We start from the raw sequence: 13,462 nt of genomic DNA, 5'->3' as shown, positions 1-13,462 counted from the left end.
AATTTACTTAATTTATGAAGAAATGAATGACCTGTTACATTTTAAACTTCATGTGTAGAAAAAATTCAAGTTTTATAGTTAATTATCTCAATTTTTTCCACAGTTTTTTTTAATAGATTTGGAAAATTCTAGAGTTTCATACACTTGTAACTACTGTTTGTATGCTATGAAAGATTCATCGAAGAATCTCTCTTACTTAGGAAGAAAAGTGTACCCATAGCAACAAATGCAGCCAGTAATAAGTGAAAAAATGAAAAGGTATTTTGCTACGTTTTTGAACTTCCACTGTGATGAGTGTGAGTCATCAATCCTTCCTGGTCTTGGTGACAAAGTTTTATGAATTTATTTGTAAAAGTATAGACAGTAGAAATTAAAATGTCCTCCTGTGGTGACTCTCCTGCTCCAAGAGCCGGCCCGTTTGACGTCCTACCCCCCCCCCCCCCTTAATCCGATCCACATTACAATGAAACACTCTCCTTAAAAAAAAAAAAGAGTAAGGGGGCGTAATGCATTAACAACAATGGAAAACATGTCCCTTCAAAGAACCATAATGCACTAGCAATATGTGGGTATGTGAAGGTATTAAAGAGCTGCCGAAACGCGCAATAGGAAACTTTTTTTTTTAATAAAATCAGTGAAGTGGGAAAGGTATTTAGTTTTGCGACTTTTCCTTCATTTAAAGTAGTTTATAGCTTTATTTAGTACCATCCGACTAATTCCAAATGAAAATGTGTCAAAATAGTTATCACATGCAACGTTAGAATTAAGGCTTTTTTTTTAGGTAGTACAGCATTCAAACAGGAATTTTAACTTTATAACCGTCGAATAAAGACGCCAGAGTTCTCACGACTGTTAGAAAGTGTTAATTTTTTTCTTTTTTTTTTAACAAACAAAGTCTTGTAAAAGTGTCCGCTTCAGTTACTAAAATGAATTTACATCCTACTTTTACCAGAAATGCGATGAAATTTAAACGAATGTAATTCGACAGTAGTGTAGTACATAATTTTATTCGTTAATTTCCGAACAGAAGTTTCGATTATGCTTCTTTAGAACGGTAGTACGGAAGTATTGAACAAATGCGCCGTGTGTAGTTTTAGCACTGATGGGGTGGCTTGTTTCCGTAGCGATCTGCTGGAATACTTCCGAACGATTCCCTCTGTTCACGCACTGAGGCACGAGCTGCCCCTCTTGTCTGCCTGTAACCGCGTGGAAATGTATTCTGCTGCAAGAAGGGAGCGATTGGCAACGGCGTTTCTCTCGGCCAATCAGAGCGCTCTTCTTCCCCACTACCTTCTTTCGTTCCAAGATGGCCACCTGTTGCTGGCTCAGTCGCTGTGCTGCCGCCGCCGCGGCGTTGTGTGTGGAGGTCTTTCGCGCGGGCGGTCCGCAGTGCGTCTTGCTGTGAAAACTCGAGCCAGTGAAGCGGTGTGCTAGTGTCGGGAAACAAAAGCAGAGGTTTCACCGTTATCTAACTTTTGTGCTCTAAATAAGTGATTATTCGACGTGCAGGGTTTAAAAAAAAGTGTTTCCAGCACGTGATGGATTACCGTGAAGCAGTGTAGACGCCGGCAAGCGGTCGTGCAACTCTCCGAGGGATATCTTCTGTAGGTAATCTCAGGACCGCGGTGCTATTCTACGCTATTACTGTTTTCATCTAAAACTCTTTTTACCTATAAGTTATCATCAGGATTTTATCTGTAAATGTACTAATCGCCACTCTTTGATGTATTTATTGTTTTTCGATAGAAGTACAACTTTCGGGAACGAAACACTCGTAAGACTGTATTATTTCTTCCGAAGTTACTACATTGTACGTAAAGTCTTTGGTCGCGACTGTTGCTTTTAAAAGATTCGTTGCGAGCATGCAAGGAGTACTTTTATCATTTTTATCGTTGTATTCAAAATGAAGTTTTTATAAAAGTGGTTTGGATTGAAAGTTGCATTGCTTGCATCAACTCTTTGGCATCGGTTTTGTAATTGTTGGAATGGTCACTTTTTCTGTAACATCAGTACTGAACCGTTGCAGATAATCCTGGATGAGTTGATCTTGAAAGACTGTTGTACGCTAATTTTCTGTGTGCATGTTATGAATTCGTTTTTTTTTACTACCATTTTTACTTCAGTGCTCTAGCGAGTCACATTAGTGGTAAGCGACAATCTTAGAATGTAAAATTAGCTTCTAGATAAACTTTCGAGTTATTGTAACGAATTTTTTGCGTAAAATAGCAGCATTGTAGGATACATTGCAACGCTTCTAATATATTGATCTTAAGAACTGTATTACTATACGTACAGTCAGCTTTCCACGAAATCACTGTTCCTCCATTTTTCGTTAAAACGTGTAATTCACGATGTCGAAAGTGAATTTGTATATGTCATATCAGGTTTCTGGTCGCCTTTTTAGCCCATTTAAAAGGCATAATTATATGGAAACAGTTTTTTAATCCATAATAGCCCGCATTTGAACCGGTAGTCTGTCATCTTTTACGAATTTCATGGATTGTGTATTTGTTAATTACCTAGTATTGCCAGACAAGAGACATAGGCACTCGTAGTATTGTGTATGTAGCTATATTTTAATTTTTCTCCTCAGACATATATAGTAATTCTTTCTTTCTTTTAACTGAGTTTATCATATCAGGAGTGCGTCCAAACCTTGCATCAGATTGGCTGCAAACTCCTATAAGTAGTTATAGTAAAGGTTTCAACACTAGATGCTTGCTTTATTTTAGCCCAAAATGTTCACTATCTCTAGTAAATCCGAAGAGGACGGATCCGTTATTTAGAAACGCGAAATTCTCCACTTGCTTTTGCTCTGGATTTTTGGTACATTCTGAACACAGCCTGCAGCCTCACATCTTGAGCATTATGATATGGTTCTGGATGTCTTTTCATCTTGATTATATTCGCGACACGATGGCCATCGTGGCTAGTTCTTTCCTTACAGTACGCGTTCTGTTCAGGCCGTGTAGATGTTTAGAACTCAGAATGCAGTGCCTTAAATCTGTGTGACTTTTCTTCTGTAATAAGTTTGCGTGAACAAAATGTTAAGACCACCAGGAGCTTATAGGGGAAAATTAAGCCACCGGCATATTTTACAATTTAAATGTAACCCACTTTTATTTACAGACCTAGATATACACCTGTTTGATAGATACTGAATAAAACTGGCTACGTTTGTATGGCTAATGTTTATTAGCTGTGATTGTATTAAAAGTACGACTTTTGACGATAACTATACTTCAGCACTGATATTGTATTAATTGGTGAACAACCTGACTTATGCCATCGACAATTAAGGTCTAAAAATTAGGTGGCGAATACTTTTCACTGTCAGCGAAGTTGTGTATCGATAATTCTGATACATTGAAAATGAAAAAGAGGAAGTTTGTATGGTGTCTAGAACAAAAAGCAGTCTTGATCTTTGAGATTAATACAACCTAGAAAAATTTCGCTCACTTACGAAAGTTGATATAAAGCTTTCTTCTTGTGAAGCAAGTAATGGTGACTTGAGTAGGTATTAAGCTCGGCAAAAAAAGTAAGACTGGACCTTGTAAGTGACCGAAGCGTTAGAGTTTCCTTATTGTGTCACTTGCGGTTGTTCTACCGGTTTGCCTATTGGTTTATTTGTTGTCTCGTTAGCTTTGAATGTGATGCCGTGCGGTCACTTCAAAGTCGGTGTTTACTCATCATGTTGACTGCTTATGCCGGCCGCGGTGGCCGTGCGGTTCTAGGCGCTCCAGTCCGGAGCCGCGCTGCTGCTACGGTCGCAGGTTCGAATCCTGCCTCGGGCATGGGTGTGTGTGATGTCCTTAGGTTAGTTGGGTTTAAGTAGTTCTAAGTTCTAGGGGACTGATGACCACAGCAGTTGAGTCCCATAGTGCTCAGAGCCATTTGAACCATTTTTGACTGCTTACAGATTTGCCAGTCTAATGTCATCCCTTAAGGCGTACTTGACTGTTGAATTCTTGATTTCCATGAGACATAAAATTAAAAGCTCTGGAAATATTTCTAGTTCAGGAAGGATGATATGACAAAATATGCACCCGAAGCTTTCACAAAGCGTTGGTGGTTTTCTTGGATCTGTTTCGTATAGTTCGTTATACGTTTTTGTCGCTGGTTGTTTATACTTTGTGTGATTAGCAAAGAACGATGTTGGGATACGTACTGTAGTGTGAAATTCAAATTAAGTTTGCTGCCTAGTGTGGTTTATTCAAATAATGATCGGTAACTGAACGGCCACATGAATTCGCCGAACTAAGGACAGCATCCAACATACCTCGTGTGAAAACACGAAATTCGAACAGACTGGATGATTGCGCCGCTTGCTGCGTTTCTGTTATGTACGCACCTTAGATACAGGACAAGCCCAGCAACAGCAGGTGTGAAAGTATTCTATAAAGGAGTAATTGTCAGGTATTACGTAGCTGAATGCTTGACTGTTACACTGCTCTCTCTCTCTCTCTCTCTCTCTCTCTCTCTTTCTTTCTTTCTTTTGTTCATTTTCATTTCTTTATTTTGTAGTGGAGTTCGTGGTGACAGATTAAACTGTCAAGGTTAGACTGGAAGGCCTCATTTTGGTTGTGATAGTGCGTATTTTATACGTACGAATGATGCTTTCGTCTCCGATGACAACCGCTGTTTTCCAGTGAGATTTGAATGTTTGGAGGAGTTAAGAAAAAGGACGTTCATGTCCGAAACTCCCAAATCCTCGTAGGTTTCGCAGTACTTGGCTAATTAAAATAACCATCTTGTATGACGTCATAGTCGCTATACTATTTGATAACGTACTGTTCAAAGCCAACAGAATGTATCTGGTACTTAAATAATTCCCTACCGTACATTGCAGAAATTTTTGAGTCCCCGGAAACCTGTCGTTTACACACTGTCTAGGAAGTGTTAAGGCTTATTTTGAACTCGTATAATAGTGGCAGGGTTTTGGGAAGATATCTCAAACTCATTTTCCAGAAACTTTCGGTTCATTTCTTCTGTGCATGATTGATCGTGTATTGTTTTGTAAGCATGGTAGTGTCCCAGAAACAAAATCTCCAAGCGTATTAAGTCCGTGTGTCAGGACTGGGACTCGAACCCGGAATCTTGCCTCTTACCGACTGAGCTATCCGAGGAGGATTCCCAGTCCTGATCCGGAACCTGGTGTTGAATGTGCTAATAAGTAGGGAACAAAGAAAAAATGGAAGAGCACACTCTGCATCGGGGTATCGGGTCGTTCCGTGTCAACTTCACATCTCGTCTGCATGTCGTTTACAAGGCGCATTGAATTGTGCATTCAAGAACATGGACACTCGTTTGAGCACCTCACTTATATGAACATTCTGTTACCAACGGATCCATCTGAACCCAACCAATTATGAACAGCATCTTGAATGCTCCCCCTAAACTTTGAACGATTCTAGCGCCTTAACTGAAATTGATAAAAATTTTGTTTAGATTTGCACACTTGTTTTTAGTGCATCAGATACATGATAGAAAAATATGTTCTGATTAATAACTATTAATCTTTGCTGTATCAAAGAAAAACTTCGTACCAGAAATCCCTTTCTAATGGGTAATTATGTACAGTTAAAGTATTTTCTGCACTCTCATTGGGCAAAGGGGACATTTTTAAGCATTTCTACTAAAATCATATAGCATGTTAGATCAAGAAACCATCGTTATCAACATCATATGTACACGTTCGCATCACCTACACATTCCAGGTGCCCTTAAGACACAACACGTTTCTTGAAGGAAAGATGACATTTTGCGCGAAAAATGAAGTTCGTTTCCAATTAGCCAGCTGAACCACTCGGGATCTCTGTCAACTCTGCCATACGACCTAACTGGCACCATCATCATGGAATGACCAAAATTGCAGATTTATGTCATATCTCGATTCAGAAAGCCATTCTCACTTACCTGCTGCTACTGATGGTGGAACTAGGGAAAGTGGGGGAGGAGTAGGCATATCGTTGAACTGAAGCCTGGCGGTATAGGTGGTGGTTGTGCAGAGACTCGTATGGCGCGGGGGTCCACAACCCCGTCGTTCACCCAGGTTTGCGGCGGGGTTCAGAACCCCTTCGTTCACCCCGATTTTGTCCGTGATATTCTTAAATTCTTCAGTTGATAAATGCAAATGGCGAGATGGTTCCTTCCCCAGTACGAGGTTTTACAACGTCTCTAATGACTTCTTTGTCGATGGACTTTAAATCCAAAGTTTTTTCCTTATTTCCTTAGAACTGAAGCTGTGAAGGAGGGATGTAAATCCTGCCTCGGTAGCTCACTTGGTAAGACTATTACCTACTCTCAGGAACCAAGAATCAGAGTGCCGATCCCATAGAGCAGTAAATTTTTCTGTAATGTTCCTTAAGGAAGTGATGTGGAGAAGCATTCATTGGTTACACACCTAACTCATCTTTCGTCAGCTTAACCGATTTCTTGGTAGAACAACTTCATACTTCTTACTTTGTCATCGTCGTTCCATTTTTTTCCCTCCACCGGCGTTTTGGTTTCCTCATGACGAGGTCTATCTACTCCTTTTGTTGCGGACCCTCTCTTACACTCTAATTATTTCACAAACCATAGACGTTCAGATCAGTTCTTTCAAGCCGCATTATGTCTTGAGTGTTGATCTCATCCACTTGTGCTTTTTATGTCCTCATTCCTTAGATTATTTCCTCATCCATTCTCCTGCCCTGGCTGTTTTGTGTTCATGGTCATGGTAGATCTTCATTTCGTAGGCATGAAGTTTACTAATATCTCGACTGGTTTCATCTCAGTTCCAGATTGCGCCAGGATTGTCCTTCGCGTTTAGTTTCATTAGAAACTCCCCTGATTTGTTGTATAAGTCTCCAATAAAGTTCTTATTGTCCACTGAAGCTCAATAGGCAACAAGATTCTCGGGAATCCTAAGAGTGAAGTTGTATCTCCTCTTCAAACTAGCCCACTACAATTTACTAGCAATGTCATCATCAGGATTTAGAAATTTCTCTCGACCAGCATTTATTGCTTCTGATAGGCAAATTTCCTTACTGTGGTAACTGTTAATCCAAGTCCTATTTCTCGCGTGAATCAGTGGAAATGTTGTCCCTAGCTTTGTACAGTTCACTAATTCCACTTTGACTGTATGTCTGAAAAGGGCATATTTAGTGACATGCGTGGGACCCCCATCTTTGCTGCATAAACTGATAGTCTATCATTTCTTACAAGTTTCACTGCTTATATTAATTCGCTTTTCTTTTGGCATACTTGGACCTGAAGCAGGAATACAGTATTTTTGGTTGGTAACTTCGTGATATGCATGCCGAAACGAAAAAGTATTTACATGAACGTGACGCTAACTATACACGCAATCAACTTTGCTTAGTATATTATGTTCATAGAGTACAAAGAAACCGAGCTATAGTGCCAAAACGCTAATAAGTTAAGAATTTCCTTCCAAAACTTAAGTAGTAGCTTTTGTCACGTAAATAACAATACTAAGTGAAATACATAACGAATGAGCAACATTCTTGACCAATAAGTTATGTAGTATTTGCTCTTACCTTGATAGGTTAAATCTCATATTTTCATCGGTAGTGCACTCATAGCAACAAATATTGAATCTTGCGGCGAATAACGACATAAGTATTATCGAGTCTCGACTGATTGCTCACAGCTAAGTTATACCTTGTACTGCCAACAATGAAGTCACAAGAAACTACAAGGCGAAATGGCACGTTGTCCCGACAACAGGTGTACTAGCAAATAGTTAACAAATCATGTTACGAAATCACCAGTATCAAGAAAATAGCACCCTTTATCTTACAGTATTATCGCAGTTTTACGCAAATACAGTGTTTTAACATCTGAACGTTCCGCCAAGTCTCAGAGGAAAGTCGTAGTAATCTCTGCGAAATTGGATCCCAAACCTTTGGAGTACATACTCTCAAGCTTAAAAGAGTACCTAGTCGGAGGGATGAAATGTATTTGGTCGGAATAAATGGTGCAACAAAACAAATGACTGTATTAAGTGTCCGGTGAGAAGTCACTAGGCTACGTGTGAAAGGCTTTTCGTAGGAAGTAAACAGAAAAAATAATAAAACTGGGATTTTTTTTTTCCTTGCCTCAGCCCAGCATCCTCAGATAATCTGGAAGAAGAGAACAGCAGTGTACCGTAATTACCAAGCGAGTAATAACACACAGGAACGGAAGTGAAAGTTTGTCTCTGCTAGCCACGTTCTGAGAACTATGTTCTCTGCCAGTTGTGTGACTTCAGCATGTACTTGGAGAATTGTGTCGGTGAAATAATGCAGTCCGCAGTTGTGGTTAACTGGTGTCAAACGGCCTGCCCCCTTCCCGAGGCCGACTTAAATTGCACGCGACGTAAAGCCGGCGAAACCCTAGTGCCCTGCAGCACCAGACTTACGGAGCAGAGGCAAGAAGCCACCAATACGCAGTCTGCAACTTACGAATGCGTTCGCCCTGTCTTACTGCCTGCTTTAACTAGCTTCTTGCCGATGTAGATAAGTGGGGATCCTATAAACAAACTGCCACCTTATCCTCCAAAGACAGGTCGGGCAAGGTGACTGACTATACGTATACTACCTGCTACACCCCTAAACTATGAATTCATTACTATATACTTCAGTCTGTCATTTCTTGAATTTCTTCCCTTTTACTGTACCATTTAAGAACTACACTTTCGCTAACAGTTTATAAGATTTCGATTTTGGTATTTTTCTATTTACTATTTTACCTGTCACCTCCCCATTCACATTAAGCTATCCTTGTGTTGCACTTTTTGTGTGATACCTCATTCTCAATTCGAGGCCAATGTTTGAAATTTTTCCGCTTATACAGATGTGCTCCATCCGTCTTCGGTGTTTCGCCCATTTAATTATCTTTCTGCTCTGTATACAATACAAATCCCACCGCTTTCTTTGTATTTGATGTATAAGTAGTATTTATTCCCATTACAGCTACTTCTAATAGTTAGCTTGGTTTCATCTACGTATGTCGCAGGTTGTGTTCTCTTTCACTACAATCCAGGAGAAAGACGTCGTGTAAGGGAGCATGATTGTCGATTTTATCGTAGCGCAGCTCTCTCATCGCCTCTTTGACTTAACTCGATATGCCGGCCGGAGTGGCCGTGCGGTTCTAGGCGCTACAGTCTGGAACCGAGCGGCCGCTACCGTCGCAGGTTCAAATCCTGCCTCGGGCATGGATGTGTGTGATGTCCTTAGGTTAGTTAGGTTTAATTAGTTCTAAGTTCTAGGCGACTGATGACCTCAGAAGTTAAGTCGCATAGTGCTCAGAGCCATTTGAACCACTTTTAACTTGGAAAACTAGGCGTACTAAAATTACGACCTTGTTTTATATTTTTTAACCTGACTTTCTCTTGCTTTTTATCAGTTGTGTTATCGCTGTCTTAACTGCTTTCGTTCATCCGCTGGATTCTCATTCCGAAGGACGGCGGCTCAGATCTTTGTCTTGGCAAATTTCGACTTATTTTTTACGTGGTTTCTCTAAATAGCATAAGGTAAACGTCAGGAGTTATCCTTTGATAAGGACACGCCCAAATTATATCCCCATTCTTAGAAGTGATGATAGGATTTTAGACGCTAATCATTCTCACTTCCTCCTGTTTGTCCTTATTGTCTTCAGAATCCTGAATTACCTATTCCAGAGTTCAACACTGAAAAAAAAAAAGTAGTTAGTAACCCCGCTGTTAACCTCGGTGCCGCAAGACTAACCAGCATTCATGGTGCACGGTGACTAGTGTTTACGAGACTGGACTCATATTGGGCAGGTGTGCTGATATCAGTACCGGACATCCTGACTTACCATTTCAGTCGTTTTCTCTATTCGGGCTTGGTGGTCTAGTGGTCAAGCACGTACTTGGAAGTCGAAGTGTCGCGGGATCGAATCCTGGCCGGACTAGAAATGACAGGTGGCTCGGATTTCACGTTAAACTGTAGGTCCCCTTTCCTTGGTTGGATCACTGGGGTAGGCAAGGGACACGCAAGGGACCGAAATGGCGTCCGACAAGAGATTCCCATCTATCCTCTGAACATCCCTCTTGAGGAACTCACAGCAATGCCTGCCATACGATTATTATTGAAAATGTATGAAAACCACTGCAGGTGAATGTAGCGCCATAGCCTCTTTCATTTCTCATTCTTATTTTTACCGCTTATCTTAAGAATTTGACTTCATTGGGATATTGTTATTTTATATCTGTCCTTCCCACTCTAATCCGCATTGCATGCCTTCCTCCGGTCTGGGCTACTTATGACGAAACTTTATCTTACACATCATGTAAGAGAAATTCTCTCCAAGGGACGTAAATAAGTATGTAGTCAATCTTTAATCGGACCAGTTTCTTAATTTCCGGCGCCATTTGCCACATTCTCATTATTACTGGTATCAGTTTTACTTTGTATGTTCATTCCATTTCTCTGTCTTCACTTTAATGATTCGCGCACATCTTGCTGCCCTATAACTGTTGGCCTGACTGAATATGCATCATTCCACGTAGTTTCCTTTCTTTCATGTAACACTGTTTGGAGTAAAGCCGTCCAAATATTCAGCCAACGAATGCAGGAGAGCTTATCTGAAGTTTGGAAAGTAGGAGGCGAGGTACTGGCGGAAGTAAAGCTGTGAGGGCGGGGCGTGAGTCGTGCTCGGGTAGCACATGCCCGCGAAAGGCAAAGGTCCCGAGTTCGAGTCGCGGTCCGGCACACAGTTTTAATCTGCCAGGAAGAATCCTAGCCAAACTATTGCGCGAACAGTACTCGTTTAAGTGATCCTGATGGCAGAAGACTGTCTTTCACCCCTCCCTCAAACTAATTCATACCGTCTTCATAATTTCTGCAAGCGCTCTAAAAACAATGTAGATTCTCGCAACCCATGAAACAGCGGCTCCCCACTCTCCACAACTTCCTTTCCATTCTGCACTTCCTTTAAGCCGACTTCCACAACCATTTCAAGTCCCGTATACCCTCTAAACTTGAAAGAGATCTTTTCAAAAAGGTAGGCCCATTTGCTCCTTTGACTGTGTGCGAAGCCACATAGTTTTCATTCCGCAGTCGTTTGAGTCTGAGCGAAAGCAAACATGAATAGCTTCGAACTTTGTTGCTCCTTGCATTTGCCAATAGGGGGCAGTAATTCTATTTTTGTGTGCTAAAGTATGTTTTAGGGCTGAAATTAGAGCAATTTCTGTGGGTTTATAGAACGAAGGAAAAGTTAGACGGTGGTGTCAAAACATTAAAAGTGGCCGTACAAATACGCATGATGAAGAGGGGAAGGTAGATCCAGTGTCCAGCCCGATGAAATGTGCAGAGCGACCAGAAATAGCGATCTAACCGGCGATTGGCGCTCTGGCTGATGAAATTATGTCGGACACATCACGGCTTACACGATTGTCACAAAGATGCTTAGATATCACAAATTGTGTGTGCAAAGTGGATACCAAAGCTGGTTTCCTAACAACATAGAGTGCAGAGAATGGCAAGTGTATGAGCATTTTTGGACCACCATCGACAAGGTGAAATGACCTGTTTCCCCACGAGACTTGAATATCCTACACCAGCGCAAATCAAAATGTTAATGCAGTGGCTCTATCCAACTTCGTCAAAACTGAAGACATCCAGGCAAACTCCTTCTCGAGTCGAAAAATGGTGGCTATTGTTTTCTGTAATGAAAAGCACGTTTTTTGGTTGATTTCATTGAGCATGGATGGACAGCCGTTACTGAGGACATCGAGTGCCTCTGGCAGAACTGCGAAAGTTGCGATCCCTCTCCCCCCAGTATCTATCTGCAATTTTTTATTTGCATATTTAGCAAATCTTGGAAGGTGTAATAACAATCGAGCTTTATTGAAAAATAATAGTGACAGTGAACTGAAATATATTGATATAAAATAGTGCACACAGCAAATTAAACGCTTCATTGTAGTGAATAAGTTAAAAGTTTTATAAACTTTCTAGGAAAATTGAAAGTGGAAATGTCGTGTGGCTAGGGCCTCCCGTCGGGTAGACCGTTCGCCTGGTGCAGGTCTTTCGGTTTGACGCCACTTCGGCGACTTGTGCGTCGATGGGGATAAAATGATGATGATAAGGATAACCCAACACTCAGTCCCTGAGCGGAGAAAATCTCCGTCCCAGCCGGGAATCGAACCCGGGCCGTTAGGCATGACATTCCGTCGCGCTGACCACTTTTTTTAAATATCATTTTGTTCGTTTTCGTTCGTTGCATCTGCTCGGGGCGGACGTGAGACACCCATTTAAGTTCGTCGTCGATCGATTAGCTCAGTTTTTTTTATTACAGAGGGCAGCTAATCCTCTCACCGAAAACTCTGAGCTACCACTCAGCTACCAGGGGCGGACAAAATTGAAAGTAAAACAGTCAATATCAAATGGTTCAAATGGCTCTGAGCACTATGGGACTCAACTGCTGTGGTCATAAGTCCCCTAGAACTTAGAACTACTTAAACCTAACTAACCTAAGGACATCACACACATCCATGCCCGAGGCAGGATTCGAACCTGCGACCGTAGCGGTCGTGCGATTCCAGACTGTAGCGCCTTTAACCGCTCGGCCACTCCGGCCGGCCGTCAATATCCTGTTGTTACTGTAGAGTCCGTGACCGAATACACAAGACCCGCACCTCATCGTTACGCTGAACTACACAGCTTTGCTGTCTGTTAACACAGGATAACATACAAGGAGACAATGCGCAAACGTGTTGTTTACAGGAGTGAATTTGAAAAGCTATCTGAACGTTGTGTGACAGTTTCAGATAATGCGGAAGACTATATTGCTACTGATTTATTTAACATGTTTTTCTGGTGTATTCAGTAAACTATAGTGAACAACCTGTCTCATGAGACAATTGTTCATCGGCTTTCGCTTAGTAGTAGTTCTAAGTTCTAGGGGAGTGATGACCTCAGATGTTAAGTCCCATTGTGTTCAGAGCCATTTGAACCATTTTTAACTTCAGCAAGCCTTTCCGTTTTGAAGTAGCCGCTACACAGCTAACAAACGCCAAATGAGTGTAATTGAAGATATCGTCGATACGTTTTAAACCGTTTTGAAACTCGAGATCACATTCTCGGTATGGTGCAATCCCCAATGAGGATCGTACAGTTTCATTGAAAAGCTGTGAAACGATACAGTGTCAGAAAGAGAGAATAAAATGAGTCCACAAATCACACTAAATGAAACATGTCACCTTCCAAGGAATCAGTGCGGTTTAATCTTACTTTGACAAGCCTGATTACATCATAGTAGTCCTCAGGGATGACGGACTTGGTGATTATTTCGATACATTAGTTTCTCTAGACCCATTTAGGTGCCATGGGGATTGGCCGAGGTATGTTTCTGGTGCGGAAATACAAGAATAATTTAATGTTCCTTGCGCGGGTGTGGAGTTACGTCAGTAGTTTTCTGAAACTGTCCCTTACGAGGAGGAGCAGCAATAGAT

General features: G+C 41.3%; 1 long non-coding RNA gene across 1 annotated transcript in view; it reads left to right on the top strand.

The window, feature by feature from the left end:
- Positions 1–1,347: 1,347 nt before the first annotated feature.
- The window catches only part of LOC124789743, a 463,807-nt gene continuing 451,692 nt past the window's right edge, over positions 1,348–13,462 (top strand). The window contains exon 1 of the long non-coding RNA XR_007016160.1: positions 1,348–1,604. This is a non-coding gene — a long non-coding RNA (uncharacterized LOC124789743). The remainder of the gene's footprint in view (positions 1,605–13,462) is intronic.

Source organism: Schistocerca piceifrons, chromosome 3, assembly GCF_021461385.2.
Source record: "Schistocerca piceifrons isolate TAMUIC-IGC-003096 chromosome 3, iqSchPice1.1, whole genome shotgun sequence".
NCBI classification, from domain to species: domain Eukaryota; kingdom Metazoa; phylum Arthropoda; class Insecta; order Orthoptera; family Acrididae; genus Schistocerca; species Schistocerca piceifrons.
Note: the sequence above shows the minus strand (reverse complement) of the source record. Positions and strands in the feature narration are given on the sequence as shown.